Source organism: Bubalus bubalis, chromosome 8 (assembly GCF_019923935.1).
Source record: "Bubalus bubalis isolate 160015118507 breed Murrah chromosome 8, NDDB_SH_1, whole genome shotgun sequence".
NCBI classification, from domain to species: Eukaryota; Metazoa; Chordata; class Mammalia; order Artiodactyla; family Bovidae; genus Bubalus; species Bubalus bubalis.
Genome location: NC_059164.1, coordinates 21705209 through 21719399, shown reverse-complemented (window position 1 = coordinate 21719399; position 14191 = coordinate 21705209). Strand labels below are relative to the sequence as shown.

The window sequence follows — 14191 nt, the reverse complement described above, 5'->3', positions numbered from 1 at the left end:
GAAGAGCCATGAAGAGATACCCCACCTCCAAGGTAAGAGAAACCCAAGTAAGGTGGTAGTTGTTGCAAGAGGACATCAGAGGGCAGACACATTAAAACCATAATCACAGAAAACTAGCCAATCTGATCACACAGACCACAGCCTTGTCTAACTCAATGAAACTAAGCCATGCCATGTGGGGCCACCAAGACGGACGGGTCATGGTGGAGAGGTCTGACAGAATGTGGTCCACTAGAGAAGGGAATGGCAAACCAGGTCAGTATTCTTGCCTTGAGAACCCCATGAACAGTATGAAAAGGCAAAATGATAGGATACTGAAAGAGGAACTCCCCAGGTCAGTAGGTGCCCCATATGCTACTGGAGATCAGTGAAGAAATAACTTCAGAAAGAATGAAGGGATGGAGCCAAAGCAAAAACAATACCCACTTGTGGATGTGACTGGTAATAGAAGCAAGATCTAGTGCTGTAAAGAGCAATATTGCATAGGAACCTGGAATGTTAGGTCCATGAATCAAGGCAAATTGGAAGTGGTCAAACAGGAGATAGAGTGAACGATGACATTCTAGGAATCAGCGAATTAAAATGGACTAAAATGAGTGAATTTAACTCAGATGACCATTATATCTACTACTGTGGGCAAGAATTCCTTAAAAGAATTAAAGTAGCCATCATGGTCAACAAAAGAGTCTGAAATGCAGTACTTGGATGCAATCTCAAAAATGACAGAATGATCTCTGTTCATTTCCAAGGCAAACCATTCAATATCACAGTAATCCAAACCTATGCCTCAACCAATAATGCTGAAGAAGCTGAAGTTGAACAGTTCTATGAAGACCTACAAGACCTTTTAGAACTAACACCCAAAAAAGATATCCTTTTCATTATAGGGGACTGGAATGAAAAAGTAGGAAGTCAAGAAACACCTGGAGTAACAATTAAATTTGGCCTTGAAGTATGGAATGAAGCAGGGAAAGGCTAATAGAGTTTTGCCAAGAGAACGAACTGGTCATAGCAAACACCCTCTTCCAACAACACAAGAGAAGACTCTACACATGGATATTACCAGATGGTCAACACCGAAATCAGATTGATTATATTCTTTGTAGCCAAAGATGGAGAAGCTCTATACAGTCAGCAAAAACAAGACCGGGAACTGACTGTGGCTCAGATCATGAATTCCTTATTGCCAAATTCAGACTTAAATTGAAGAAAGGGAAAACCACTAGACCATTCAGGTATGACCTAAATCAAAATTCTTGTGATTATACAGTAGAAGTGAGAAATGGATTTAAGGGACTAGATCTGAAAGACAGAGTGCCTGATGAACTATGGAATGAGGTTCATGACATTGTACAGGAGACAGGAATCAAGACCATCCCCATGGAAAAGAAATGCAAAAAAGCAAAATGGCTGTCTGAGGAGGCCTTACAAATAGCTATGAATAGAAAAGAAACAAAAAGCAAAGGAGAAAAAGAAAGATATTCCCATTTGAATGCAGAGTACCAAAGAATAGCAGGAGAGATAAGAAAGCCTTCCTCAATGATCAATGCAAAGATATAGAGGAAAACAAAAGAATGGGAAAGACTAGAGATCTCTGCAAGAAAATTAGAGATACCAAAGGAACATTTCATGCAAAGATGGGCTTGATAAAGGACAGAAATAGTGTTGACCTAACAGAAGCAGAAGATATTAAAAAGAGGTGGCAAGAATACACAGAAGAACTGTACAAAAAAGAGCTTCATGACCCAGATAATCATGATGGTGTGATCACTCACCTAGAGCCAAACATCCTGGAATGTGAAGTCAAGTGCGCCTTAGGAAGCATCACTATGAACAAAGCTGGTGGAGGTGATGGAATTCCAGTTGAGCTATTTCAAATCCTGAAAGATGATGCTGTGAAAGTGCTGCACTCAATATGCCAGCAAATTTGGAAAACTCAGCAGTGGCCACAGGACTGGAAAAGGTCAGTTTTCATTCCAATCCCAAAGAAAGGCAATGCCAAAGAATGCTCAAACTACCACACAATTGCACTCATCTCACATGCTAGTAAAGTAATGCTCAAAATTCTACAAACCAGGCTTCAGCAATACATGAACTGTGAACTTCCAGATGTTCAAGCTGGTTTTAGAAAAGGCAGGAAACCAGAGATTAAATTCCCAGCATCTGATGGATCATCGAAAAAGCAAGAGCATTCCAGAAAAACATCTATTTCTGCTTTATTGACTATGCCTAAGCCTTTGACTACGTGGATCACAATAAACTATGGAAAATTCTGAAAGAGATGGGAATACCAGAGCACCTGACCTGCCTCTTGAGAAACCTATCTGCAGGTCAGGAAGCAACAGTTAGAACTGGACATGGAACAACAGACTGGTTCCAAATAGGAAAAGGAGTACATCAAGGCTGTATATTGTCACCCTGTTTATTTAACTTATATGCAGAGTACATCATGAGAAACTCTGGATAGAGGAAGCACAAGCTAGAATCAAGAGTGCCAGGAGAAATATCAATAACCTCAGATATGCAGATGACACCACCCTTATGGCAGAAAGTGAAGAGGAACTAAAAAGCCTCTTGATGAAAGTGAAAGAAGAGAGTGAAAAAGTTGGCTTAAAGCTCAACATTCAGAAAACCAAGATCATGGCATCCGGTCCCATCACTTCATAGGAAATAGATGGGGAAACAGTGGAAACAGTGTCAGACTTTATTTTTCTGGGCTCCAAAATCACTGCAGATGGTGACTGCAGCCATGAAATTAAAAGACGCTTACTCCTTGGAAGGAAAGTTATGACCAACCTAGATAGCATATTCAAAAGCAGAGATATTACTTTGCCAACAAAGGTCCGTCTAGTCAAGGCTATGGTTTTTCCCGTGGTCATGTATGGATGTGAGAGTTGGACTGTGATGAAAGCTGAGCTCCGAAGAATTGATGCTTTTGAACTGTGGTGTTGGAGAAGACTCTTGAGAGTCCCTTGGACTGCAAGGAGATCCAACCAGTCCATTCTAAAGGAGATCAGTCCTGGGATTTCTTTGGAAGGACTGAAGCTAAAGCTGAAACTGCAATATTTTGGCCTCCTCATGAGAAGAGTTGACTCATTGGAAAAGACCCTGATGCTGGGAGGGATTGGGGGCAGGAGGAGAAGGGGACAACAGAGGATGAGATGGCTGGATGGCATCACTGACTGGATGGACGTGAGTCTGAGCGAACTCCAGGAGTTGGTGATGGACAGGGAGGCCTGGCGTGCTGCAATTCATGGGGTCGCAAAGTGTTGGGCACAACTGAGTGACTGAATTGAACTGAACTGAATGCTTAATTGTATAGGTATTCTATGATGTATTTAGCCAGTTTTTAAATATGGATACTTAGTTGTTTCTAGGGAGTTTTCCCCCCTTGTATTTTAAAAATTTTAGATAGATTTATCTTTGTATGTTTATCTTACAATTTTGTTGTTTAGTTCTTAGGAGTGAAGCACCGGGTTACAGAATGTGTTGTTGTAGCATTATTTTAACTTTTGCTGAATTTTAATCAACCAGTAGGAAATCCATGTCAAGGTCATTTTTGAGAAAATAACAAAGCCATATTCCTGAATAAAAGGTAACCATGCAAAAAAAAAAAATCAATGAAATTTTTTCAGTTAAGGTAAGTGATTGGAAGTTCAGGGTAGTTTATTGAATTTTAGAGTAGTTGACTAGCTACAGGGAGATGTAAATTTTCTTCGGGTTAGGAAGAACATTGGAAAAGACCTAGGAACATTATCTTCTTTTTCTTTCTGAAGAAAAAAAAATTTTTTTATTATAGTGAATAAATCTTATGGCCATTGTATCATAGAATCCTAAAGTATATTCATGCAAACCTAAGGCATAACTGTTGACATCAAAAGGGGATAAACACAGTACTGTAGCTATTTATAGCAAAAGAAAGGAGGAAACACCAACTGCATATTTAGATCTAAAAGATGCAACACAGGGAAGGAATAACAGGAGAAAATAGTAGAAGGCAACAAGACAAAGGAGATACAGAAGATAGATTATCTACCATGGTACACAAAAGTTTAGAAAGTATAGGATTAAAAGGAGTATGGATAGTAAAGAAGATTGTAAATATCCAACATATTTGTTAAAATGGTTAAAAATATTGAGATAATTGATCAAATTTGAATATGGACTATATATTATATAATAGCATTTTATTGACATTAAATTTATTGATCTTGATTATTAGGTTATAATGTATGAAAGAATGTCCTTGTACTTAGAAAATGAGTGCTGAGTAGGGAAAGGCAATGATGTTTGCAACATATTTTGTGATGGGTTAGAAACATAAGTGCATACACACATAATGAACAGTATGATAAATTTTTAAATGTGACCAAATGTTGACAATTAGCAAATTTGAGTGAAGGAAATAATGGAATTCCAATAATTTTTATGAAAATTTGAAGTTATTTCCAAATAAAAAGTTGAAAGAGAAAATAAGAATACTCTCTATTCCCTAAAGTTATTAAAGGATGGCTACAATCCATGGGGTCGCAAAGAGTCAGACACGACTGAACGACTTCTGTGTGTGTGTGTTTATGTTAATTGTTCAAGGATGAATTTATAACCCCAAATGGACCAATCATAACTTTTTAATAGCTCTACTATTCTGATCCAACATCAAAATCTGTCTTTGAGGGTCATATAGCTGGAAGATGGAAGTTTAGAATTTCTTATGTAGTCATATGGCACATTTAATTGGCAACTTCCTCTGCCCATGTGATTTTAGTGGGGCTGTTATCGAGTTAAATATTTCATCCATTTCCAGCCCTCAGTGTTTAATTGAGAGATTAACATGAGACTGAATCCAGGTTAGTCAGAATACTCCCCATATTTTTTATGAAGTACCACTGCACCTGGAGCAATAGGCAAATTTTGGCTGGAGTACAGAATGAAGCAGGGCAAAGGCTAATAGAGTTTTGCCAAGAGAATGCCTTAGTCACAGCAAACACCATCTTCCAACAATACAAGAGAAAACTCTATACACGGAACTCTACACACGGACATCACCAGATGGTCAACACCGAAATCAGATTGATTATATTCTTTGCAGCCAAAGATGGAGAAGCTCTATACAGTCAGCAAAAACAGGACCCGGAGCTGACTGTGGCTCAGATCCTGAACTCCTTATTGCCAAATTCAGACTTAAATTGAAGAAAGTAGGGAAAACCATTAGACCATTCAGGTATGACCAATATCAAATCCCTTATGATTATACAGTGGAAGTGAGAAATAGATTTAAGGGACTAGATCTGATAGACAGAGTGCCTGATGAACTATGGATGGAGGTTCATGACATAGTACAGGAGACAGGGATCAAGACCATTACCAAGAAAAAGAAATGCAAAAAAGCAAAATGGCTGTCTGAGGAGGCCTTACAAATAGCTGTGAATAGAAGAGAAACGAAAAGCAAAGGAGAAAAGGAAAGATATAAACATCTGAATGCAGAGTTCCAAAGAATAGCAAGGAGAGATAAGAAAATCTTCCTCAGTGATCAATGCAAAGAAATAGAGGAAAACAATAGAATGGGAAAAACTAGTGATCTCTTCAAGAAAATTAGAAATATGAAGGGAATATTTCATGCAAAGATGGGCTCAATAAAGAACAGAAATGGTATGGACCTAACAGAAGCAGAAGATATTAAGAAGAGGTGGCAAGAATACACAGAAGAATTTTTAAAAAAGAGCTTCAGGACCCAGATAACCATGATGGTGTGATCACCAGCCTAGAGCCAGACATCCGAAATGTGAAGTCAAGTGGGCCTTAGGAAGCATCAACTATGAACAAAACTAGTGGAGGTGATGGAATATCAGTTGAGCTGTTTCAAATCCTAAAAGATGATGCTGTGAAAGTGCTGCATTCAAAATGTCAGCACATTTGGAAAACAGCTGTGGCCACAGGACTGGAAAAGGTCAGTTTTCATTCCAATCGCAAAGAAAAGAAAATGAAGTCGCTCAGTTGTGTCCGACTCTTTGCAACCCCATGGACTGTTGTCTACCAGGCTTCTCTGTCCATGGGATTTTCCAGGCAAGAATACTAGAGTGGGTTGCCATTTCCTTCTCCAGGAGCTCTTCCCAACTCAGGGATTGAACCTGGGTCTCCCACATTGTAGGCATACGCTTTACCGTCTGAGCCACCAGGGAAGTATAAGAAAAGAATCGCAAAGAAAGGCAATGCCAAAGAATGGTCAAACTAATGCACAGTTGCACTCATCTCACATGCTAGTAATGCTCAAAATTCTCCAAGGCACGCTTCAACAATATGTGAACCATGAACTTCCAGATGTTCAAGCTGGTTTTAGAAAAGGCAAGGGAAACAGACATCAAATTGTCAACATCCACTGGATCATTGAAAAAGCAAGAGACTTCCAGAAAAACATCTATTTCTGCTTTCTTGACCTTGCCAAAGCCTTTGATTGCATGGATCATAATAAACTGTGGAAAATTCTTCAAGAGACTTGCATACCAGACCACCTGACCTGCCTCTTGAGAAACCTTTATGCAGGTCAGGAAGCAACAGTTAGAACTTGACATGGAACAATGGACTGGTTCCAAACAGGAAAAGCAGTACATCAAGGTTATTTGTTGTCACCCTGCTTATTTAACTTATATGCAGAGTACATCATGAGAAACGCTGGTTTGGATGAATTTCAAGCTGGATTCAAGATTGCTGGGAGAAATATCAATAACCTAGATATGCAGATGACACCACCCCTAAGACAGAAAGCATAGAAGAACTAAAGAGCCTCTTGATGAAAGTGAAAGAGGAGAGTGAAAAGTTGGCTTAAAGCTCAATGTTCAGAAAACTAAAATCATGGCATCTGGTTCCATCACTTCATGGCAAATAGATGTGGAAACAGTGGAAATAGTGTCAGACTTTATTTTTTGGGGCTCCAAAATCACTTCACTAGGTGACTGCAAGTGATGAAATTAAAAGATGCTTACTCCTTGGAAGAAAAGTTATGACCACCCTAGATAACATATTAAAAAGCAGAGACATTACTTTGCCAACAAAGTCTAGTCAAGGCTATGGTTTTTCCAGTAGTCATGTATGGGTGTGAGAGTTGGACTATAAAGAAAGCTGATTGCCGAAGAGTTGATGCTTTTGAACTGTGATGTTAGAGAAGACTCTTGAGAGTCCCTTGGACTGCAAGGAGATCCAACCAGTCCATCCTAAAGGAGATCAGTCCTGGGTATTCATTGGAAGGACTGATGTTGAAGCTGAAACTCGAATACTTTGGCCACCTGATGCGAAGAGCTGACTCATTTGAAAAGACCCTGATGCTTGGAAAGACTGCAGGAGGGAGAAGAAGGTTATAACAGAGGATGAGATGGTTGGATGGTATGACTGACTCAATGGACATGAGTTTGAGTGAACTCTGGGAGTTGGTGATGGCCTGGCGTGCTGCAGTCCATGGGGTCACAAAGAGTCAGACACGACTGAGTGACTGAACTGAACTGAACTAGCAATGACTATATCTTGCCTTTGGAATTTTCAGTTCAGTTCAGTCACTGAGTAGTGTCTGACTCTTTGAGACTTCATGAATTGCAGCACGCCAGGCCTCCCCGTCCACCACCAACTTCCGGAGTTTACTCAAACTCATGTCCATTGAGTCAGTGATGGACATCTCATCCTCTGTTGTCCCCTTTTCCTCCTGCCCCCAATCCCTCCCAGCATCAGAGTCTTTTCCAATGAGTCAACTCTTCACATGAGGTGGCCAAAGTATTGGAGTTTCAGCTTTGGCATCAGTCCTTCCAATGAACACCAGAACAGATTTCCTGAATAATATAAATTTAGAATTGCTTGGGTTGCTGTTACTGGGTCTCAAAAAGATTATTTACATCAGGAAATAATGGGATCAAACATGTAAAATTAAGCAGAACTGAGCTAGGAAAAAAATGCAAAACATCCATAGTGTATTTTCAGCCCTTGGTCAATGATGTCTGATTCCTGATGATCCAAGCATAGACTTCCTAGTTATAATAAATTATAGATTCCCTTTACCTTTAGCTTGTGTTGTGCTGTGTAGCTCAGTCATGTCCAACTCTTTGTGACCACATAGACTGTTGCCCACCAGGCTCCTCTGTCCATGGGGATTCTCCAGGCAAAAATACAGGAATAGGTTGCCATGCCCTCCTCCAGGGGATCTTCCTGACCCAGGGATTGGACCCAGGTCTCCTGTATTGCAGGCAGATTCTTTACCAGCTGAACTCCCAGGGAAGATGCCTTTAGTTTAAATTAGTTTATATTATGTGGCCACTGGTTTGGATATTTGTCAATTATGTCAAATTGATTAGTTATGTTGTTCAAGTTTGATCCTTCCTGATTTATCTGCTTGTCCCATCAGTCACTGAGAGAGTTTTTAAAACTTTTTTTAAATATAGTGAAATTGACTATTTTTCTTCTTGTAGAACTGTGAAATATTTCACTATTTATTTTGATGTTATGTTATTATGTATATACATATTTAGAATTATTCTAGTTTTACAGTGCTTTCACTCCTTTATCATTGTGAAATGTATCTTTGATCTTTAATAGTGTATCTTTACTTAGAGTCTGCTTTATGTAATATAAATATAGTTTCAAAAACTTCCTTTTATACTGCTCATTAATTCTTTTATTTTTAACTTTTCTGAAATTAATATTGAAACTATATCTCTTGTTTGAATTGAGTTGTTTTAAAGTATTGAAATTTTCATCCCTTATTTGTAATTTTATTTACATTTAATGATTTTACTTACATATTTGTGTTTAAATCTGCTATCTTGTTATTTGTTTGCTATTTCTTCTATTGTCCTATGTATATAGTTTTCTAAGTCTTCCTTTGTATTTAATTATTAAATTCCTTACACATTAGTTTGTTGGTTACACATTCTCGTACTATTTTTGCTCTTATAACATTCCTTGACATATCAACATCTGCCCTAGAGATCACAACACACTTTTTGACTTAAAAAGTCAAATATAACTTAATACCTTTACTATTCCAGTCAATACGATGACCTTAACAAAATGGTGGGGTAGGACGGAAGCTTAAGAGGGAGGGGATGTATGTATACTTATGGCTGATTTACATTGTTGAATAGGAGAAGCCAATAGGTTTGTCTATGGTTTTCCAAATGCATTGCTCTTTCAAATACTTTTTTGTCATTTTTATGCTTCCCTCTTTTATCAATTTCATCTGCTGAAAATCTCCCTTTAGAATTTATTGAGCAAAACCTATGGATAATGAGAGTGTCTGATCAGAGGTGAAATAGCCTTTCCCTGGAGATGCAGATCAGGATAACTTACAACTGTTAAATTTCAGTTGAAAAGTTGGCAGTAGTATGAAGGAGGTTGTTAGAGCAAACAATCTCATAGACCTCTCCTGGTTTTTGACTCTTCTGTCTTAGAATTTTGGCCTCAGTTCCTGACACTGTCAAACTTCTGGATGTTTCCTTATTTTGGGTACATAGACTGAGAACCATGTTGCTTTCTGTTGGGCAATCTACCTGACTTCTTTATGGGCAAAACATCCCCACAAGGACAAGATAAATCAGATATTAATCTGGTTAAACTCAAACTCATGAGACTGGAAGTTTTACTTAATGGTACTTACTAGCTGATCCATGTTGAACAAAGTTACCACCTAAATGATGTGTACTTCCCAATACCTTGTAAATTACAAAATATTTTTATGCTCATTAATATAATTAATTTTCCATGAAAATACTGAACTATGTATGTTGCTAATGTATAAAATCAAGACGGTTTAATGTATACATGTTCAGGCATGAAAAGTTACTGATGATTGTTCAATGGGTTTTGTATGAGCTATTCAAATATAACATTCCTTTGAGTAAAACAGCACTTCATATTCTCAACATAAAGTTCTTTGTTATGGAGAGTGCATCTTTTACTCATCAGAACAGCATGAATTGAGTTTTATTTTGAATTTTGTGCCTGGTTTAAAGATTATTGGCACACAAGTAAAGCTTTATGAAAATACATGGAGGTTGTAAATACCATTTTTTCTAGTTTTGAAATATATGTCTGTAAATGACATATCTTTATTGATTTATTGGTAGAAAAATACACAAAAACTACCAAGACCTCCCCCAAATCTCCACTCATATGTCTCTTATATTTAACAGAAAAATCACAAATATGATATACTTTTCAATCAGAGCTCTTAACAGTTGATGGTGTCATGGCTTCCATGTGTCTCTCCATTCTGATTCTTCCAACTAGTCTCATAAGTAGGTCCCTTATCAACTCTGCCTCCCTCCCCCCAGACTTTGAACTGGAAACAGGTAAAATGATACTTGAGAAAGGATTATACTCGACAGAAAAAAAACAACAGCAAAACTGTCCTTTAACAAGTTGATCTGCTGAAGGCAAACCAAACGCAACTTGCAGTAAAATACATCTTTATCTCTCTCAGTCCATCAGGGAGAGGAGAAATGGCTATTGTTTATACCTTTACCTAATCAAAAGCTTCAATCCATTCCCAGGCTTTACAGCCCAACCTTGTGCTATCGTATATTGATTGTGCCTGACGGCACCTCCTTGTGGAGAACAATTGATTTTTCTTTGCTAGCAAAGCGATTTTAATAGTCTTGCTACAGGCTGTCATGTTTCAAGGCCCCAGAAGCAAAATGCACCTGTTACTAGAACTTAGTGATCAATTGCTCAACCCACGAAAAATGTGCCTGTCTGCTGAGCTCAAACACCTACATGGCAATTACTCAGAAGGTGACTTTAACTTGTTTTGATAAATATGCAGCCTGGGAGTCTCAGGGAGGGTATCTTAAGCAGTTTTACCCCAAAGCGCTAAGTTAGGTGTTTTGTTAAACTACCATTGAGAGAGGGGAGTTGTAGGATCTGATTTTTGCTGTTTAACGCTACTTTAGCAGCTTCACGCCAAATTTCCTTGCCAAATCAACTAGTCCAAAGTAAAGGTCACTGCTTTGAAGAGTGAGTGATGATAATAGCTCTATTTGTATTTTGCCCTTGATATTTGAAAACAGCTCTTCTGACTAATTGTGCAGGGGCACTGAAAAGTCAAAGGTAGGCTCTGGAGCTTACTTCTGTACAATTGCTGTCTGTTCTCCTTGACCAGTAGTGACCACTGTTTCCTCAAAGTCCTACAAAGTATTCTTTTTTTATTTTTTTAACCTCTTCCTGAATCTGGCTCACAAAGTTTTTCTATGTATGAATGGAGGCCCCTCTGTGATCTATAGTCAGGCTAAGTTTTTTTTTTTTTTTTAATTGGAGGATAATTGCTTTACAATATTATGTTGGTTTCTGCATACAATAACATGTATTGTTGGTTTCTGCATACAATAACATGACCCAGCCACACATATACATATGCCCCTTTCCTCTTGAACCTCCCTCCTATCCCCCATCTATCCCCCACAACCCCACCCCTCTGTACTGTCACAGAGCACTGTGTTGAGCTCCTTGTAGTTATGCCAAATTCTTTAAAAACTTCTTGCAAGTCTTGCAAAATCATTTTAACACTTTAAGCTTGTAGCCTTCCTATATAATAGTATTATTAGCTACCATTGTTTAGAAAGCTGCCTGTAGTATCTGAATCAGTTTTCAGTCAAATTCTTCAAGGGATGGATTACAGGTTATGCTTCATAAAAGAGGACATTTGAGATAAATTTGTGAAAGATTAAGAAATATCATAAGGTTACCTATAATACATACTTAAGTGACAGAAGTGGTATTGAGCCTAGTCCAACCTCTTAATCAGAGTATTATGCTGTCTCTCAACACGATGGTGGAAATGTGACTGGGAGATGGAGAGCTCTTGCCTGGTTTCCAACCACAGAAAAACCCCTGCCTCCCTTAAGGGGGAGAAACAGATTATTCAATTCAGCAAATATTTGGGGGAGGTCTACTACATGTTGCAGAGCATGGTAGACTTTGGGGATAAAATAGCAAACTAAGAAAACTATAATCCCTGATTTCCAGAAACTTGTCGTGAAGTGGGAAGAGGGCTCTTTCCACTTATAATACTTCCTGAGCCTGGAGTCAAGGGAATGTTTAATAAAAGATAACTGCTTTCGTACAGCCTGGAAACACAAATGGAGCTTCCCTGATGGCTCAGCAGGTAAAGAATCTGCCTGCAATGCAGGAGACACAAGAAACTCGGGTTCAATCACTGGATCGAGAAGAGCCCCTGAAGAAGGGAATGACAGCCCACTCCAGTATTCTTACCTGGGAAATCCCATGGACAGAGGAACCTGAGCTACATCACAGAGTCTGACACAACTGAGCAACTAAGCATATACACTTGGAAATGCAAATAGGATTGTTAGGAGTGTAATTTTCCACCCTGCTCCCTTCATATCTTGAAGTCGTAACTCCCAGTACTTCACAACCTGATGTTATATGGAAACAAGGTTTTTGCAGATGTAGCCAAGTTAAGATGAAGTCATTAGGGTGGGTCCTAATCTGAAACGTGGCCTTTTAAAAAGGGAACATTTGGACACAGAAATACAGGGAGAATGCCATGTGGAGACTGGATTTACCTTGCCAAGGAAGGCTGAAGATTGTCAAACAACCAGAACCTATGAGAGTCTCAAAGATTCTCCCTTCCAGCCCTCAAAAATGAACCAGCTCTTTCAGATAGACCCCTAGAAATTTGCTGAGCTTGATTTTGGACTCTTAGCCTCCAGACCTGTGGGCTAATACCTGTCCATGACTTAGGCCCCCCAATCTTATGGCACTTTGTTATAGGCACCCTGGCAAACTGACACAGGGATATGTTATGGACCAGAATAATGGTAGAGGGAAACAGAGAGCTGTTATGTTGTTTTGGTAGTAGACAAAGGTGGAAAATAGCAAAATTTGAAAGTGTCCAGAGAAACAAATTCTATAAGTAAATGTGTTGCAATCACAGCTGTTTAAGGGAAATAAATACAGCAAATGGAAAAATGTCAGCGATTTAAAGGGAAAAAAAAACGAGAAGTTTAGGAACCAAGTGAAATTACAGAAACATCAGTAAAAGGTAGCTTAGAAATAAAAGGGAAAGAGGAAATGGACTGGTACAGGTGTAGAACAAGAGGAGTGTGAATGCAAACATGCAGCGTCTAGGCAATGAACAGGTGCAGCAAAAGAGGTGAAAAGATTAATGATTTATTATGGAAAATTCACATCAAGAGGCTGTTTCTAGCTCTGTTACCAAAGGGGACTATTCTCACCAAGTGAAACTAATCAGTGCTGATTAGGAGCCTGGTAGGCTGCAGTCCATGGACTCGCTAGGAGCTGGACACGACTGAGCGACTTCACTTTCACTTTTCACTTTCATGCATTGGAGAAGGAAATGGCAACCCACTCCAGTGTTCTTGCCTGGAGAATCCCAGGGACAGGGGAGCCTGGTGGGCTGCTGTCTATGGGGTCACACAGAGTCGGACACGGCTGAAGCGACGTAGCAGCAGCAGCAGCAGTAACAGCAGTAGTTTTACGGGGGTTTAGGGTAGAGGAAGAGAAAGAGGTGACATTGTCTTAAATGCTATTTTAATACAAATGCTGTTGTTATATGTGTGTTTTCATGACTGAACAAATCACTTGCCACAGCAGTTACAAGGAGGCAGGGGTCAGCAAACTATGTCCCATAGGCCAAATCTGGCTGATTTCTGTTTTTTGGATATAAGCATTTATTCAGGTATATCCATGGTCATTGTATATGTATTGTCTTTGGCTGCTTTATCACTACAATGGGAAAACTAAGTAGTTTCAACAGAGACCATTAAGCTCCCAAAGCTGAACATATTTACTATCTAACCTTTTACAAAAAAGATCTCTGACCTTTGCACTAAAAGGGTTTTTAACATGTATTTTGGCCTACATATTTTTTATTTGAAATATAGTTGATTTACAATGAGACATTACTTTGCCAACAAAGGTCCGTCTAGTCAAGGCTATGGTTTTTCCAGTGGTCATGTATGGATGTGAGAGTTGGGCTGTGAAAAAAGCTGAGCACCGAAGAATTGATGCTTTTGAACTGTGGTGTTGGAGAAGACTCTTGAGAGTCCCTTGGACTGCAAGGAGATCCAACCAGTCCATTCTAGAGGAGATCAGCCCTGGAATTTCTTTGGAAGGAATGATGCTAAACCTGAAACTCCAGTACTTTGGCCACCTGATGCGAAGAGTTGACTCA

At 39.0% G+C, this 14191-nt stretch overlaps 1 long non-coding RNA gene across 1 annotated transcript in view; it reads left to right on the top strand.

The window, feature by feature from the left end:
- Positions 1-14191, top strand: part of LOC123334665 — a 156130-nt gene continuing 141939 nt past the window's right edge. Inside the window, exon 1 of the long non-coding RNA XR_006552671.2 lies at positions 1-32. This is a non-coding gene — a long non-coding RNA (uncharacterized LOC123334665). The remainder of the gene's footprint in view (positions 33-14191) is intronic.